Raw genomic sequence first — 6,853 nt, forward strand, 5'->3', positions numbered from 1 at the left:
CAAGCTCATGAAAATTCTGCTTATAAATAAGAAGAAAAGTGCTGAGAGATTTCAGGATGAGAACTTCTGACCTCATCTTGACTTTCTCATGGGACAAACGCCACCATTTGGGTACAATTTTTGATTTTAAAAGATACTCCTTAAAATCCTTAGAAACATTTTTGTAATGTTTTTCTTTGATACCACTACCGATATTATATTTTTGTATATGTTATGCTCTTATGAATCATATTTTGTTTTATTATGTAAATATTCATTAAGCTAAGTTTTTAGAAAGCACTTCCATCAGGTTTTTTATTATTATTAAGGCTCTGGTCCTATATTCACATACCTGTGAGTACGTCCTGTCGAACTCAGTAGCACTTACTTCTGAGCAAACATGTAGAAGAAAAACTTGCGCAAATATGCATTTTAGCACTAAATGGGATAATGCTTATTTTAGCAACATGCGGTGCTTTTGCACAAACGTCCATATGTGCAAATGCGCATTTTAGTGTGATGGCTATTATTGCACAATTTTTCAACATTTTATTTGTTTTTTCCTTATTTCTGTAAGGGGAGTAGAAAGAAGGAAGAAAATGGCCTCCAACGACTGTCAGCAGCACCACTCCTGTAATGGCCGCGTGAGCCGCAGAGGCTGCTGGGATGCATGAGGGAGCAGTTGGAGGACTGCAGGAGAGAGGGTGGTTAGAGGGTGGTTAGGCTAACCATGCCTTGGGCCATGGTTAGCTGCACGTGTAGCAGAGGCTCTTGCAGTGGTTAGCGCTAACCACCCTGCACTGTGGTTAGCCTAACCACCCTGCCCCAATGTGTGTCTGAACAGGGTCAACATTTTGTTCTGCAGTTCTGAAATATTTAGGAAAGTAGCACCTTTTTCATTTACTTAAAATAGTTCCAACCATATTGTATTTTGTCTACATCATGAAATGGGAAACATGCATTTCAAAGCACTCTGAGATATTCTTGGACACACACCAAGGACCCACAGTAGACTATAGTTCCGTGGTACATGTCTACTGCATGTTTGGAGAGATAAAATGTGAAGAAGAGACACACACGCTCCCCTCCAGCAAACATGCCTGCCACTGGAAAGAATGAATTGGCTCATGGTTGAGAGATTTTGGCAGACGAATGTCATTGTTTACTGGAGCTGTACTCTTAAGTTGTGTTGTTGGCTTGACAGGCAGTTCAAGCAGAGCTTCACAGTTCTTTACTCTTAAATGGGATGTGAAGTTTGACACCAAATAAAGATATCCGAGTAAGAACAGCAACATTAAGGATTCAGAACTTGTCATAAAGCTTTCATAGTTAAACAGGAATTGCTGTGACCCAGCACTGTTGTACTTCAGAGTCGCTCAGATTCCAGAGGATTGTTACCTACAGATGTGAATGACATCACTTCTAATTGAAGTGGCAATCTGCCATATCTCACTTGAGTGACTTGCTTAAACTGTTTCTCATAGTGTATGGCTCTGGATGTGGACCTTCAACCTTTACTTACTTCACTCCACTACCACTTTTAGATATTTTCAGCTTTTAGCACATGTGAGGGCTTTATTGTCAGCACACACAATGCGACATTCGACTGGAAAAACCTTTAACCGAGTGCTCTGGCTTCCCTTTAAAGTCCCCACACATCCAGAATAAGAACAACATTCATCACAATAACAAGCTTTATGTTCAGATGCTTGAAAACTAGAACTTGGAGAATCCTTTTCAACTTACTTCTGAGGGAAGGCTAACCTTTAAGCAACAACTAATGAAACCCACCTGAACAGCAACTATCTTTTTTAGAAAAGCTAATCGGGGGTGGAAAATTAATTTTAAGAGGCAGTAGACGAGTGAACCCCAAACCTTTTGGGCCAGTAGGCACATCCGGAATCTTGAGAGTGTCCTTGGTGCTCTCACAAAATGGCTACCATGACAGGGTCTTGTCCATTCCCAAAATCGCCGCCATGTTAAGTGTAGCCATTCTGTTTCCTTGAAGGCCTCACCAGTTTAAGGTTAAAAGAAAAGTAACTTGCCCAAGAACCTAAGTAAAAAGCACAGGTGAGGTTGGAGCTCCCAAATACAAAAACACGCTTTTGAACCCAGTTTTCTGCTCCAACAATTATTTCACAGAAAGCATGATGAAGGTCGGAGACACAGAAAGCATGATGAAGGTCGGAGCCAAATAACTTGGCCAGCAAACTCAGTACAAGGCAGAGGTGAGGTCTGAGCGCCAAATGCAAAATAGCATATCTGCCTCATAAAGCTGAACATTTTCATAGAGGGCAAACACACATCACGCCAAAACAAACCAGCTCACTCACACACACTCTCAGATAAAGCACACATAGCACAGGCAAAACACTCCCTACTTCTCACTGCCCAGGATACTCCAAGCCACCTGCTCTAGCCCCTGAGGACACTCCCTACCACCATCACCTCAGCTTATGTTTCTCTTCTTTTCTGGGCGGCTTAGCATGCTTCCAAATGAAGCGTTGGGCTGCAGCCACACACCATTTTTATTTTTAAAGAATGCATCTGGGACTCATGTACGGCCCAAAGGCATTCTTGGAAATAAAGATGATGCTGGAGGTTGGCTCATGCCAGCCTCCCAGTTAATTTCTATTTAATAAAATAAAATAAAAATCAGGAGGGGCAGGGAGTCTGCCAGTGATGCCCATTATGGACACTGCATTGGACCATATATTGATGCTTATCTGTGGGCGTGTCTTCGCCCCTTCAGTCTCCCCTTGCTTGAGCAAATCTTTTCGTATTGGAAGTGATAAGGCTCATGCTGTCTACCAGGTAAAGTTTATTTTAAAAGTTTGCTTCTGATATAAAGACAGTTCTTGATGAGAAACATACACATGCGCACACACACTTGTTAACATTTTATGTTGTTGTTTTATGTTGAAGTATTACATTTTATTAAATTCTCATAATGTATGGCTTATTCCATTATAGTGTCCCTCCATACCATGCTACCTGGTTATTTAGAGTGGACAGGGAAGCTATGCTCTCTAGACTCGGATTCTGAGGTGGTCTTCTGTTAGGTAATCTTAAACCCAGAGAAGAAAGGAAAAATGGTTCCATTATGCTTTATTTATGTGTTACATTTCTATACCGCCCCATAGCTGAAGCTCTCTGTGCAGTTTACAGAAATTAAAACATTAAAATACAGTATAAAAGGTTTAAAAGCTATTTACATAAAAGCACACAGACAATATACACAAACAATATATACCAAAAAGCAATTGCTAGGCGTAAGATGGTTGTGTGAGTGTTATGGGTACCTTATGCATACTGTGTTGGGTCCAGACTGTTATGCTTGGCATAGACTCATTGAAAGAAGTGGGACTTAACTTAGTCATGACTTCAACGGGTCTGTATTGATTTCAGTGAGTCTAAGCATGACTGTCTGGATCCAATCCATTGCTTGTATGAAAAGTCTGTGCTGTTTCTTAACTCTTAAAATGTTTACTTGTATTTATTTAAGACAGTTATAGATTACCTTTGAAGGCAAACACCCTTACAAGGTGGCTTCCAGAAACTAAAATTGTTGTTGTTGTTTATTTGGTCAGTCGCTTCCGACTCTTCGTGACTTCATGGACCAGCCCACACCAGAACCTCCTGTCGGCCGTTGCCACCCCCAGCTCCCCCAAGGTCACCTCCAGAATATCATCCATCCATCTTGCCCTTGGTCGGCCCCTCTTTCTTTTGCCTTCCACTTTCCCTAGCATCAGCATCTTCTCCAGGGTATCCTGTCTTCTCATGATGTGGCCAAAGTACTTCGGTTTTGCCTTTAATATCATTCCCTCAAGTGAGCAGTCTAGCTTTATTTCCTGGAGGATGGACTGGTTTGATCTTCTTGCAGTCCAAGGCACTCAGAATTTTTCTCTAGCACCCTAGTTCAAAAGCATCCATCTTCCTTCGCTCAGCTTTCCTTATGGTCCAGCTCTCGCAGCCATAGGTTACTACGGGGAATACCATTGCTTTAACTATGTGGACCTTTGTTGTCAGTGTGATGTCTCTGCTCTTCACTATTTTATCAAGATTTGTCATTGCTGTCTTCCCAAGAAGTAAACGTCTTCTGATTTCCTGGCTGCAGTTAGCATCTGCAGTAATCTTTCCACCTAGAAAAACAAAGTCTGTCACTGCCTCCACGTTTTCTCCCTCTATTTGCCAGTGATCAATCAAGCTGGTTGCCATAATCTTGGTGTTTTTGAGGTTTAACTGCAACCCAGCTTTTGCACTTTCTTCTTTCACCTTCATCATGAGGTTCCTCAGCTCCCCCTCGCTTTCAGCCATCAAAGTGGTATCATCTGCATATTGGAGATTGTTAATGTTTCTTCCAGTGATTTTAACTCCAGCCTTGGCTTCATCAGGCCCAGCACATCACATGATGTGTTCTGCGTACAGGTTGAATAGGTAGGGTGAGAGTATACAGCCCTGCCATACTCCTTTCCCAATCTTAAAACCAGTCTGTTGTTCCGTGGTCTGTTCTTACCGTTGCTACTTGGTCGTTATACAGATTCCTCAGGAGGCAGACAAGATGACTTGGTATCCCCATACCACCAAGAACTTGCCACCATTTGTGATGATCCACACAGTCAAAGGCTTTAGAACAGTCAATAAAACAGAAATAGATGTTTTTCTGAAACTCCCTGGCTTTTTCCATTATCCAGCGGATATTGGCCATTTGGTCTCTAGTTCCTCTGCCTTTTCGAAACCCAGCTTGTACATCTGGCAATTCTCGTTCCATGAATTGCTGGAGTCTACCTTGCAAGATCTTGAGCATTACCTTACTGGCATGTGAAATAAGTGCCACTGTTGGATAGTTTGAACATTCTTTGGTGCTTCCCTTTTTTGGTATGGGGATGTAAGTTGATCTTTTCCAATCTGTTGGCCATTCTTGTGTTTTCCAAATTTGCTGGCATATGGCATGCATCACCTTGACAGCATCATCTTGCAAGATTTTAAACCGTTCAGCTGGGATACCGTCATCTCCTGCTGCCTTGTTATTAGCAATGCTTCTTAAGGCCCATTCAACCTCACTCTTCAGGATGTCTGGCTCTAGCTCACTGACCACACCGTCAAATCTATCCCCGATATTATCCTTCCTATACAGATCTTCCATATATTCTTGCCACCTTTTCTTGATCTCTTCTGCTTCTGTTGGGTCCTTGCCATCTTTGTTTTTGATCATACCCATAGAAACTAAAATACAGTATGCAAAATCAAAACTACAAACAGAAACACCTAGGGTTGGATCTAGGGATAGTCATGCTTAGAGTAGACCCACTGAAATCCATGAGACAAGTAAGCCACGGTGAGCATAAGTTCCATTGATTTCAATGGGTTTACTCTCAGCATGACTAAGGGTGCAATCCTATGTATGTTTAAACAAAAAAAGTCCTACAATTCCCAGCAGCATGCATTCAACCCATAATAAAAAGGTAAAGGTGTCCCCAACCAGTCGTGTCCGACTCGAAGGTGCGGTGCTCATCCCTGTTTCTAAGCCGAAGAGCCAGCGCTGTCCGAAGACGCTTCCGTGGTCATGTGGCCGGCATGACTGAACACCGAGGTGCACGGAACGCTGTTACCTTTCCCGCCGAGGCGGTACCTATTTATCTACTTGCAATTTCTTGCTTTCGAACTGCTAGGTTGGCAGGAGCTGGGACTGAAGACGGGAGCTCACTCCGTCACGCGGCACTCGGGTCTCGAACTGCTGTCCTGCCGACCTTCCGGTCTGCAGTTCAGCATCTTAACCACTACAATTCCCAGGAGCATGCATTCAACCCATAATATCAATCCATAATTAAACACAATAAAATCTAATTAACAAAAATGACCATAGTAGCAAAGATAACACCATCAGACCTCTATAATACAATTAAAACCAGCTGTATATATACCAGTTCAGCACCAGTTCATGCCAATAGCACTGAACATGTTCAGGCTATCCCACTCCAATGCAGAAACACTCAACTACACCATTTCTTTAAAATTAGCAAAAGCAGGAGTACTACCTAGCAGATGCACATCCCTCCATCTTTTTTCTTAGTTTCTACCTCCTTGAAGGGAAGAGGAGGAAAATCCATGCGGTCCAGTGAATAAATAGCAGGACCTGGATATGATAGACCAGTCAGATCATACCTTTGCCACAGACTCATTATTATATAGCTTTGGGTAAGTCACTTTCCCTGAGCCTCAATAGGCCATCTGTGTGATGCTATTCGTAATAATGTAAGTCACAAGTTGGTTGCATGAATAAACATGTCAATTTGCTCAGCCATAGAGTGCATGCCTTGCACGCAGGAAGTCCCATGTTCAGTCCCCAGCATCTCCAGATAAGGCTGGAAAAGGCTCCTGCCCAGTACTGGCTCCAGGTTTTTGACACCCTCAGTGGGCCCCCTCCCTCGGTGAGTGGAGTTTCTCACCACCATGGTCCACCCGCTGCTGTTGCTCCTCTTCCTCATCATTGCTACGACTTGCTTGCTTGACAGTGAGCGAGTGGGGAGTGGCAAGTCCTGGGCTGAAACTACACCTAGCAGTTATCATAACTACTGGTGCCTATTGGTGTCATGTGTACCAATAGTTATGATAATGGTATAACTGCTGTGTGTGGATTCAGCCCTGATCCTCCTCTCCAGCACCACTGTTGTCTGGGCCAGAGTGAGAGGCAGGTGAACAAGCTGGTTGCAATGAAGGCGAGGAGGAGGAGCAACTCCAGGGGGCTCTTGTCAGTGGGCCTCTGCTGGTGGGTGGGCCCTTGACAAGTGCCCAACCATATCGACCTTTGACACTGGCTCTGCTCCCGCCTGAAAACCTGGAGAGCCACTGCCAGTCAAGTGTAGCAAGCTAA

This window comes from Heloderma suspectum, chromosome 1, assembly GCF_057233095.1.
Source record: "Heloderma suspectum isolate Gila_16-S chromosome 1, 16-S_ref, whole genome shotgun sequence".
In the NCBI taxonomy this organism is placed as follows: Eukaryota; Metazoa; Chordata; class Lepidosauria; order Squamata; family Helodermatidae; genus Heloderma; species Heloderma suspectum.